Here is a 13,475-nt window from a genome sequence, read left to right on the forward strand (position 1 = left end):
TCGCAAATATTTATAATATAATTAGGAAGAATGCTTTCCCAAAGCTTGCATGCATTGCATGTAAAACTTACTGGCCTGTAATTTTCAGCTTTATGTCTATCACCCGTTCCTTTATACACAGGCGCTGATATAGCAATTCTCCATTCACCTGATATAGCTCCTTCATGCAAACAATAATCAAATAAGTACTTCAGATATGGTACTATATCCTAACACATTGTCTTTAGTATATCTCCAGAAATCTTATCGATTCCAGCCGCTTTTCAGGTTTTCCACTTTTGTATCTTATTGTAAATGTAATGCTTATATTATTTAAATTTTAATAGTTCTTTAGCATTAGTCACCCCTTCTATCTGGACATTATCTTTGCAACCAACAATCTTCACATACTGCTGACTGAATACCATAAGTCCTCGAGTTGGCACTGTATGACTTGTGCAAATGCAGTAATGTGATACCTCTCCACCTGTCTGCGGTGAACGAAAATACGGCCATCATTTTCAAACAAACAGGGCCTAGATTCGTCGGAAAACACTATCTGCTGCCATTTCTCTCCTCAGTGACGCCGTTCCGTACAACATAGCAGTCTGGCATGTTAATGCACATTACACAAATGTAGGCGGAGAAGAGTGGACGACCCACCAGTAACCCAGACCGTAATAAACGGCGACGGAATGCCACTCCTGATAGCGTACGATGTGTTACAGTGTTCCACCAGAGCCGAGGAGAACGCAGATCCGTCTTGCAATGCCATTCAGATGAGGTCTCGATGTTTTTGGGGGTGGGGGGTGGGGGTCTGGGTTTCTGTGACCAGACACATTTCGTCATGTTCTACGGCCTTCTGTGGACCATTCTGTACACACCCGGTGCACTGCCAACAACCTTCGTTTCACACGAGCAGCAATTCCTCTGATGAATTCATCACATTCTCTCATGAAAATAATGCGCCCTCTTTCAAACTCGCTCATTTGACGATACGGTTCTCGCATACGTCTGCGAGGCATCCTGCACGGCTGCTCAAGTCACATTGATCCACTGCAATCGGTTTAAGGCAACAACGAGGACCGCAGGCACATTTTACCAGTCGGTAGTGGTGCACGGATATATCGATGTGGACCTTGAACCTGAGGGTCGACATTGTTCAAATGCTAACCATTTCTTCAGAACATACTAGTGCCATGTCCTGTGATTATGAACTTCCTGTCTTTCAAGGTGTTCTGTTTTATATGAACATGAATGTAGTTCATAGTTGTTGTTTATCTATTCAGAATGATGAACAGTTTTCTTTCAATTTTTTTTTTTTTTTTTTTTTTTTACAATTTGATTTGCGTTGCACGGATACAGATATGAAGTATGGCGACAGTGAGATAGAAAAGGGCTAGGAATGGGAAGGAAGCGACCGTGGCCTCTGCCGTCATTGGGATTTCTAATCATCTTTCTCCCGAATGCTACGTGACTGAAACCACGCAGCCATTCGTTCGGCGCTTAAAGAAGTATCGTGGCTTTGGTTGGTGGATTTAGCAAAACTATAACCAGAAGCTAATGATCTTCAAACCAGTCAAGTATTGAGCTATTTATTAATTTACACCTTCATGAGAAAACTATACAAGACAGCGCTAGAGGCACGAGAACTTCTATCTTTCTGGGAGGCAACCTCTGGAAAATCCTGCAAAAGAATTCAGTGAGAAGGGCAGAAGTGCAACACCAAAGTGAAGCCACTTTTGTTGATAAGTTTGAGGACCATATTGCTTGTGCTTCAACCAAAAGCTTTCTTCGAAATATATAGTAATTAAATAACATTGCAGTTGGTCTTACATATTTTGATGTACTGTGTCAGTAGAAATGGTATAATATCTACCGAAAACGGGGGAGAATCCCTTTCGCAAAGAGTAATAAGATTTGTGAAAATACAATTCAAAGAAACAAATCATCAGGCTTTGTTTCAAACCATATCAAGAAACGGTTTGTGGCGTTCTATGGTTGCTATGAAAACGAAAATCCTCAGCCGGTTCCCTGTCTTTCGACCGGGTCAGGAATGGAATGAATGAAGCCCCATCTAGCGGCGAGGATAGAAATTGTGGCGGCTGCCGGAGCCTGTCGCACTCCTCTGTGGTAATGATTAATGACTGACAGATGTAATGATTTTGGAGAATATTTATGGAGTGAAGGTGACCAGGAAATGCGGAGTACCCAGAGAAAAAGCTGTCCCACCTCCGCTGTGTCCAGCACAAAATATTTCACGTGGAGTGACCGGCATTTGAAACACGGAATCCAGCGATGAGAGGCCAGCGCGCTGCCAGCTGAGTCACGGAGGCTCTCTGTGTGGTTGCGATACATTTCTTCTTAAAGCTGATCCTAGTTCTTAGGAGATAAATGAGGACTCCAATATAGCCAAATAAAAAGTCAAATATTTCCAAGTTGTAAATTATGCAGCAGAACGTTGTTGCAATTTTTCAATTCGGTGTTAACAAACCAAAACGAACAGAAGCAGTATGTTCTCCAAGTTGTGGAAAGCATCCACAGCAATATTGAAACCCAAATAAATAGTGCAGGGAACGCAAAAATGAAGATACTAATTACTGGAATTTCAACATTGAGTAAATGTTTTCATTTCTGTCTCGAATATCATAAGCTATAAGATCTCCAGTTGTGTTGAGTAACCAGTAAATATTAACAGGATGTTTTAAAATTGTGTATCCCATTTTTATTACAAAGGGAAGAATTTTCTCGGCTGGAATCTCTTTCAAATTTGAAAGTAAAAATGCCATCCTAATAGTTGGATATTAAAATTACTGATGAGCAAATGAAAGTTTGAGCTATTAAGATGGGAATGGAGAATAGATCATCTAAACACAAGATCAGAAAACACGTAGGCCTACTCTACGGTATTATCCCATTATGCGAGAATATTGAGTGACAAGGCTATGCATTATAGGTTGAATTAGGGATATGATGGGCTTGAACCACATCATCAGCAGCCTTGCTGATGGTTTCCCATGATTTACTACTTTCACAGCAGACACAACAAGACCGTGACCACTACTTTGCAATTCCATTGCTAGGTTGGTGTCCCTGAAAACATTATTGTGTTGGTACGACATTGAATAGCTTGCAAGGAAGAAAATGTTTGAGAATCTCAGTATATTATTGGTGGAGGCGGGAAAAAAACGATAGATACTCAAATGCTGTATGCAGCAATATAAACTGTAATGAAATAACAACCATACTTTGAACATCAAACATTACTGAATGTCGCCAGTAGCCTGCCACTGAAACGACACCACACCTTCGGCAACAACACTTTGGAGATCGTTTAACTTCCCGTGGAACGGAATTCCTGTATCCATCCCACTCCTCGGTTCTCGCGCCTCGAGATGTCTACACATCCCGCATGCTGAAAGAATTCCTTTTCTGGTCAGATGGCCCACCTAGGCATGTTACTGAATTATAGCCATTTTTGTGTCCTTGCGACAACATGTGTTCACCAACTTACTCCACAACCTACAGGACCATTATGAACAATGTGTGAGACGTGAGGGTGCACATACCGATGCAGTTAGATACGAGTTTCCGTCGTCACCTTGCGTGGTATAATTAAGTATTTTGATGTTCAAATATTTTTTTGATAAATTCAGTAGCCTACTGTTTGTTTTACCCAATTCTGTGAAATCATAAATAAGTATATCCTATGTACCTGTCGTATCTGATAAATTAACAGTTCGGCTAGTAGGTAAGAGGGAAGGAAGCGTTCAAATTTGGTGGTACAACGGAGTGATCTCTTCAGTAAGTGATATTTCGTTACAGGTGACGGGATGAGAAGTATGAAGCAATGGTTGTTTGATGAAAAGCTTGCGGTTCTTCCCATTACTAACCTACCTTTTTCTTTACATTTTTATAGTATTATAAGAGATTCGTTATACAAGTAATACATGTATTTGCCTGAATAGAATATTGAAAATTACACAAACACTGATTTTTAAATTTGTTTTACGTCGTACAGATACAGATAGGTCATATGGCGAAGCGGCCGTGGAAAACAACAGGAAACCATCTTCAGGGCTGACGACAGTGGGGTTCGAACACACTATCTCCCGAATGCAACCTCAATGACGCCGCCCCTAACCACACGCACAACTCACTCGTGAATTTATAATTTACAACTGGTCTAAACGTTTAGATCACACAATTTAACAATAAAGAAATGTTACAATTTGTCAATTTCGACACTGACGATTCAGACATTATTTGTACAAGCACGCATGTATACACACCCACACACACATACGCATAAGAAGTAGGCCTACATATCTTAGTGGGAAATTAAAATAATTACAATTTGACATAATAACGCTAGGGACAAGATATGTATTAATAAAATGAATAGAAAAGTTGTGCATTGTGAATAAGATTGATGATGAAAGTGATGTGGTGGAAGAGGTGTGGGGGGATTTATGCCCCCACAGTCCCGGTGTGACCTTATGGAGGAGGCCAGTATGTGGAGTCTACAGCATTAACGAACATCAATGAGCAGGAGTACGAATAAACAATGCGTATTTCACAGGACTGCGAAGAAGTGTTGGTACTTGGTCTAGACTAATATACAAGGAAATGTTCTGCTCTCTGAGTAAAATGAGACAAAGTGCACCAAAACGATACTTTTCTCAACGACTTTGTTGTGTGTCCGATAGCCGATAGCAATTGTTCTAGTGATGATCAAACGCTGGTTACAGACACAGGTGATAAGAACTAATGTCCTTCATGTAATGACGCATCGTGAGCCACCTAGTGACAAACAAGGATACTGTTTCGTCTATATGCCTGTACGTCTGTAAAGTTATCAGCCCTGAGCCAGGTTAAATCGTCAACAAGTGTAACCAAAGTTTATGTGGTTATAGATAAACCCTAAAACCCGATGGCGATGCCAAATGAGGCGTACTACGCAAGGTGAGAAACAAGACAGTTTAACATTCCCTTTCCTACTGGGTTAGAAAGTGGCATTGCAGTACGATTGAACCAGTGATTAGTAACTTTCATAACATTCAGACGCACTAGTTGTGCTATGAATGCCATAATCTAGTACCAATCATACTTCAGAATTTCCCTTGCTTTCCCAGCTAAAAATGAGGCCGAGACTTCAGTGGAAGTCAAATTTCGTTCTGCTATGTGTCGAGAGGCAAAATAAAAAATTTAGCTCGGATGAGATTGAATTCATGTATTTTGGCAGAATTAGAATATACGTCGGCGAATGTGATTTACTTCTGAGATCAGTCCTCACGAAACCTAGAATCTCCCTGCAGATCAACTCTTTTAAACGGGATAAACCAAAAATAATAAATAACATGTCACTTTCATGGAACGTGAATGGAAGAACACGCTTCCTTAGGTCATATTCAGTCAAATTTGAATTTATATAATTTGTTTAGCTTAACACCTATAAATATTACTAAAACAAAGGTTTATACACTTAACAAATATTCATTAACATAGCATACATGAAATAATGTTGAGACTGTTGTTACTGTCCAGAAAGGTTTCCATGCCGTTTGACGTAACCTTTCCAGGTTAATACGGAAATCTTCCCATGATTTCTTTTTGGATTCAACAAGTATTTATTTCTACCTGTTTATTTCATCTACATACAATTCCCCGTCTGCGTCAGTGTTTGTATGGAGCCATTTCTGATACTCCTCCTTTTCACATGTACAAGCGGCCCTCATTTCATCATTCCACCAGGATGTTCGCTTTTTCCTAACTTTACACACAGTTATTCCTAGGCATTTCCTTAATGTTTCTACTACCCATTCTCTTTCTTATCCTTAACCTGCTTACTGTCTACCTACTGCCGATCAATTAGATTCTCTAATAGGTGTGGCTATCCGTTGGATTCTCTCTCTCTCACTAACCATTCTGTAATTCCGTCTAATGTCCTCGTCCTGGAGAATTACTGCTTATTCGTCTACAGAGAGATTTGACTTTTCCTATCCTAGGCCTAGAGATAATTAGTTCACTGAAGATGAGGTAGTGGTGAGTAACATCAAAAACTCACCGGAATACCCGCACATTCTTAACAGATTTCCTGAATTCAAAGTCGGTTATTATATTGTACAATCTATTATAGATTTGTTTCCCTACTCTCTCGTGTGTAGCCTTATGCTTGAAGAATGTATTCGTAACTGATAATGCTATACTAGCACAGAAGTCCAGTAGATGCCTCCCATTCCTATTAGCTTCCATTTCTCCCTCACACTTACCCATCACCTCAAATCCTTCTGGTCTATTTCCAACTCTCCCATTGAATTCGCCCATTAGCACTGCCCTATCCTCGCTTTTCAACCTGACTATTATGTCACTCAGTGCTTCACAAATCGTTTCACTTTCACGTTCCTCTGCACGCTCACATGCTGAACAGAGTGAGACAATGCTCTTCCTAATTCCGCTAACAGCTTAATCCACCCACAGCATTCCCTCATTTACGTACCTAAAAGAAACTATGTTCAGTGTAAGTAATTCGTGATGAACAGTCCTAACCGACACTCAGCCCTTCCTGTTACGATCACTTTATAATATCCTGTCCCTTCCACGCTATCTTCTCTCACCTGAATATCATTAACACCCGTCATATCTAGACGCATCCTCTTTGCTGACTAAGCCAGCTCTACCCCCTTTCTTCCATAAGCCCCATTAATATTGATAGCTTCCCATCGAATTCCATTTCGTTCGCCAAGATGCTTCTAATGAGTCTCCATCCTGTCAAATGGAAGTGGGACTCCGTTACTCCCATAGGTCCGAGGCTTATTTAAAGCGTTTTGAGTGTGCTCGGTAAAAATTCAGTGAAGCAGGGTGCTGCCCAGCTTACACGTAGGCCGTGACTCAGAATATGTCCTAGATGCTCATTCCTATTGCACAGCAACTGGTATCGCGACGCTCAGGAATAGTGGTGGGGACGGAGCGAGTAGAACTGTAGAGTAACTCGGTTCTTCAGGTTTGCGTGACGTCAGAGCGGAGCACCGAGTCAACTCCAATACTCCGCATAGCGCTGCGGGTGCTTCAGTAAACCTTCCAGCCAGGCTACAATCGCAACACCACTGTGCTGTTGTTCAGACTCCAGACTGAGACGTCTGTTCTTTCTGTGTTTCCTTATACTGCATATATTTTTGTTTAAAGTTGTTGCGCTGTATTTTCTACCGATATCTGTAATAAGAAAGAAGCAATAATGCCATGATAATCCTCCCAAGCATGGCAATATTTTACTAGCAGTCTAGGTAGAAAATCCGCTACTTGTAAAATTTGCAATCAAATCTATTGTACAGGTGGAGGAATGTCAAATTTATGGAATCACATAAAACGGGAGCATCGTAAGGACATGGTACAAATACAGTTGCATATCGTAAAAGTAATTCCATTCCTACGTGTGGATGAGACAGTGCAGGAAAAAATTAAGTTGCATAGGAGTTTGGCTACTTTTGTATATGAAGACATGCAGTCACTGAGGGTTGCAGAGGATAGAGCCAGACCTGTAGCTTAGATCCTTTCCAACAGAACAAAATAGTACTAGGCCACCATAGCTCAATTGGTAGAGCTACCGACGCGAACTCGGGAGGTTGTGGTTCGGATCCCACTGGTGTCCGGTTGGCTATTTTTTCTGTACTTAACATCTCTTCAACACGTACTAAATGTACGTAACACGACCTAATAGATTGAAAGTCGATTTCGATTACAATGCGGTCGTGAAATTGCAATATTCATTGACCTTTAAGTGAACTTGCTCTTGCTTACCTTAGCGTACCTGCTACATCTGTGCCCTCATAGGAGGTGTTTTCATGTACTAGACAAATTATTTCAGACCGAAGGTCGTTGCTTTCTGCAAAATGAGCGGATACTCTGATATTTCTGAATGGAAATTCCTCCTATATAACACCTGTTCCATGCAATACCGAACACTAACGGTATTTCCCATACTGTCCGTGTACAACGTGTTGTGTCTTGATTTTAATGCTTGTCACTAGATGGAGAATTGAGTTCATTTGTATACTTTACTTATTTCCGTTACTGATGTTATCTTAACAGATTTTTCATTTAACTCCTTACCATATAGTTATAAATGAAATGTTTGACATTATATGAGTTTAGGTACATTTCAAAGCGCTATATTTCGTTTCGCCAATTATCACATTATGGAATACGGTACTTTTATCCATCTGAATTAATATTTATTGTATTTATGTATTCATTTGTACCGGTATGTTTATTTCTTTATTTATGTCTACTTGATATGCCTCAAATTAAGCACAGAGTTGTAATTACACTGTTACGTTACGTGTTATATTTATATTACATTATAAAATTGTGCAAATAACCAATAACAGATAGTACGGAGCATTGTACCACTGATAATAATTGATAATCTTGTTTATGAATGTAAACTGTAGCTTAGAAGGTCAATATAAAGTTTAAATTTACCGCTATAAAGTTGGACTCGGTTCTGTACTCGGTTTAACCGAGTAATGACGTCACACTACTTGCTCCGAACTAAACCGCACCGTCCCCACCACTACTCAGGACCTCTAACTAGGCCACTCAACCGTTGCCCATTATTCACGTGGCTACAGTAACTCACATCCCGAACCCTCACAGTAATTACTTATAAAATGTTTATCAAATCTGTATATTAATATCTGCAGCTAAATGGGGTTTTCAATACTGAAAATGGTTGATTTTATGTATTTCATAAAATAATATTGAAATAGTGCGATATAAGCGTGGCCCTGAAAGGTTATAAATGCGTCGTAAGAAATAAAAGCAACATACGACGTCGTAAGACACATTGATTTTCTACATATCTGATCGCTAAGAAAGTGAAATAATACTAACCACATGGAATAGGGGATAATTTGACCAATGGAACGTGCAAGGGCCAAGGTTTTAATAAATTACATATTATTCGCTCAAAATATATTAACAAGAAAAACAATGACATCAAGCGTGAAAGAGGAATCTGGTATCCATAAAATTCCTGTTAAAAATAAGGGGATTAAATCCTAGGTAGCTAGACCCACGAAAGTATAAACAACAGATAAATACAACTAAAGTAAGCTCGATGCACGACCAGCGTAAATTAACAATATTAAATACGCAGCAATAAACATAGGAAAATAACAATGCCAAATCATGAAGAAAGCAAAATTCCAAACGGATACTACGAGTATAATTAAACTAGGATAGGGCGAATTTCCAGAAAGGCCTCAGGCAATTTGCTCAAGTTTCTGAAAACTGTACAATCATGAGAAAATTATTTTAAAGACGCTAGTGTTTCTTTTAAAATTCCCTACGACAAAATAAATTCGACGTCGGTATTAATCAAAGTAATAGCTTCTTCACTACCAGGGGCGTACAACTCGCTAGTTTGATCAGTTCTTCATTCTAAACATTGCTTATGATTCCTTTTTAAATGATCTAATAATTTAGGTGTACCGCCTCTCGTTGAAAATCTACAAGCTCCAAATTTGTAGTTGGCAGATTTTTCTGATCGCCTTCTCCATCGAAAAAGTTATAAATAACTGATGGTTTTCATGGCATTACCTACACAGTCAAGTAAGCGGTGGCAGAAAATTCACCCGCCACAAGCAGCAACTGACAGGAGAGTCTTGTTTGAATGATCAGAGCACGTTCGCTCCGTTTTCTCCACCGCTCTCCGTATACCTCCGTCAGTCTCCGCAGTAGTATCGGAGAATACCGGTGGAGGGCTTCATTTGCTACAACCGACTGAATTATTCTGAAGGGTAGCATCCTATCCCTGCACTATTGAGAGGGAGGAAAAATAGTGTGTATCTTACTTCGACGAGTGATTTTTATGCCCTTTCTAATTTATAATGTAATATGATACTAATCTAATATTTCACAGCATATACATTACTACGGAGGATCGTACTAACAGCAGTGCCCGCGTTATGATGCATTGTTTGAATTGAAATGAGTCGTCCTTGCGCTTTGTAGCAGCAAGTTCATCTGTAATGAACTGTTTCCTTTTATTCTGGGACGGGAATTGCAAACTAGTAATGGCTCTCTTCCGGATATTTCTCTTCTGACATCGTTGTCCACGATCACGTACAACCTAAAATTAAAGTAATTTATATATTGCAAGTTTAGTTAGCAAAATTTAACGTTGAACTGTTACATTTTAAATTAGTTTCAAAAAACGAAATGAAAATGAAAACCTAACACCTGTTTTCCAGTCAATGACCGGGTCAGGGATGTGATGAATGAAGCAAATATAGGCTATTAGTACGATGGGGTCGCCACTCCCAAAGTGATTTATTAATGACTTATAGATGCTATGAAATGAGAATGGAGAGTGTTGCTGGAATGAAAGATGACAGGGAAAACCGGAGTATCCGGAGAAAAACCTGTCCCGCCTCCGCATTGTCCAGCACAAATCTCACATGGAGTGACCGGGATTTGAACCACGGTATCCAGCGGTGAGAGGCCAACGCGCTGCCGTCTCAGCCACGGAGGCTCTAAGAAACGAAATATTGATGACAATATTTTTACCAATTTACTGGTCTTAATTTTACACTGATAATAATGGCACTTAATTAAAATATGAGTATGGTTTTCGAACTTTCTAAATAATCATTTCAGTAGGTTTTAATTTCTGAAAACTTGAAGACTATAAATCAATCTTCCTTTTCTGTAGCAAGTATTGATTCATATGCATTACATTTAAAATTATGTTGTCAGAAATTGAGTCCAAGTATTATCTGCGCACTTTTTGTCGATAGATTTGTGTACGGGTTTGAGGAGTAAGGAGGGAGCAATTCCGGTTCCAGTAGTACTGCCAACGGAATGGAAATGAAATCTGAATTGAATCGATAATATGATCGATCGATATGAATTTTGCTAAACCTTTGTTATCTTAAGCAAACAACTGTGTCACACACACATTATATAACATTTCTCGATGCGTATCTTATTCCTAGAGTGAATTCTATAGTTTGGCTTTGCTGTGTAAATAACAACAGTACTAGTACGTAAAGTGTACGCCAGATGTCGTACAGCGATGCATAAGCGTTCACAGTTTGTGTTTCAAAGGTTGCCAGTACGAATGTCGAAGATTGCCGAGGTCGACCAATTCAGCACTAGGGTGTAAATCTATCCAGAAAAGGTGCGCAGACAATATTTATGACATCAGTTAAAATTTACGGGAAAGCCGGAGGAGAACGTCCTACACTTCAACAGAACATATTTCTAGATAGATTATAAAATGTTTCAGACGTATATAGTTAGTTTGAAACTAACGAGGTGTATTTTTACCCTTACTTTGTGAATATTAATTACTATAGTACTGCTTAAATCTGTAACTTCAACAAGTAAAGTAACTTAGAACATGGGATTTTTTAAAGCGTAAATTAAAACGAAATGAGGAAAATATGGTTACGTGAATGATGTTGATCTACGAAATATCACTGTAATATTTGTCACAAATTGAAGATAGTAATTGCTTTTACTCAAATAAAGTCTCAAATCCCAGGTTAATTAAGAAATAATACAAAATATTTTATTTTAGAGAATACATACTTTACTGCTTTACAACAACTATTTCTGCTACGTCGCAGCGCTTCCGTAAGTGTTTTGTTTGTCCAACACTCTCGTCTGTGATGTCTTTGCTCACTGAAGTTCTTTGGTGTCGTTTTATTGATTTTTCTCATTCGATGTAATTTGGTGGGTTGTCACTTCATGTAAATTAACTGATTCATTAAACGATTTATTGGTCCAGGGATCATGCTATTTCCCTTTTAAAATATACATATATATGTATGTATTGGTCCAGGGATCATGCTATTTTTCAACAAAATACCCGCACTCCCATTCGCTAGAAAGAGAGCTCGTTGGTGCCAGCCCTAGACCACAAGAAAACAAAAACTACGGCGAGAGCAGCGGAATGCAAGACATATGGCCAAAGATAACAAAAATCGCAGACACAGCACTCTCATTCATCGGTGCCAGCCCTGGACCTCAAGAAAGAAACAAAAGACGGCGCAAGCAGCGGAATGCAACACCATGGACTCCTATTTACAGCCAGTAAATACGTATACATATTTCTTGCTAGTAACGACGGTATTTTCTTAATCAACCTGGGATTTGAGACTTTATTTGAGTAAATCAATGATTACCTTTCATTTGTGACAAATATTACAGTGATATTTCGTGGATCAACATCGTTCACGTAACCGGAAAATATTATTTCTAATTGCACTTGTATCCTACATCTCAGTGACTAATGACCTTCGTTGCCGTTTAAACATTTTACTTCAACATTTCAGTAACTGGCATGAATTCTGTGGCCTCAGTGTAAGTTGCGGCATTAATAAGTTAGAAACAACCAAATAAGCACGAATCAATTAAGGTTATAGCATTACGTAGCTGTTTATATCCTATTCATATCCTACAATATTGTGACGAGTTGGTGGGGTAGTAAGGTAAATTAACACTACAGTGGTAGCTTCTATACTAAAATTTATTAACTACTGCTAATTATCTCTTACATCTCGGTACACAGTCAGGATTCCCGACTACACACTTCTCTAGATCTCTTTCTTGACGCCATTTTTTTTACCATCCGTGCTACGACACTTTCTACTGTTTTCTTTTTCTCTTTTCTCTGTCTAAGAGTAAACGGACGGACCAGATGGTGACGTCGCCAGACTCTCTCAAATTCCAACATGGCGGAGACGGTAACCATTGGACCCTCTCGTCCCAGTCCCTCTGGTGGGCCAAAACCACCTTCCTGAGATGCTCCTCGACGATTTTCACAAAACTCTCCACCATGCCATCTGACTGAGGGCGGGGAGGCGTCATACGAGTCTTCCGCACTCCTAAGCGCTAGAGAACCTGTTGCATCAGCCTGGACTCAAAGTTTCTGCCTTCGTCGCTATGAAGCTCCCTTGGGACACCGAATCGGCAGAAGAATTTCTTGATCAAAACGTAGGCCACTGTCATTGCCTCTTGGTTCGTGATGGCATAGACCTCCGGCCACTTTGTGAAGTAGTCCATGGCCAGGAGTAGATAACGGTTCCCGGTGTCGGATTCGGGGAATGGTCCCGCGAGATCAATAGCGATCCTTTCGAAAGGTGCTCCAAAGTTGTACTGCATCATTTGGCCTCTAATCCTGGTACGTGGGCCCCGACTCGCTGGGCAGGGGTCACACAACTGACACATCCTCTCAACATCGTTCCTCAGGTGCACCCAGTAGTAACGCTGTCGAACATGTGGCAGTAGCGGCCACATGCAACTCAGTGAGCACTTCTTTTCTCATGCTCCTGGAAATTATCAGCCGGGCAATGTCCTTCTTTCCGTCGGTCGATTTCCACACGTTGGTAGGTACCCCGTCACTAACCATGAGAGGCAACAACTGGGCCCAGTACGCCTTATAGGATGGACTGCGTTCGGCGATGTCTTTCCATTCCGGTCTCTGCTCC

The sequence above is a fragment of the Anabrus simplex genome, chromosome 1, assembly GCF_040414725.1.
Source record: "Anabrus simplex isolate iqAnaSimp1 chromosome 1, ASM4041472v1, whole genome shotgun sequence".
NCBI lineage: Eukaryota > Metazoa > Arthropoda > Insecta > Orthoptera > Tettigoniidae > Anabrus > Anabrus simplex.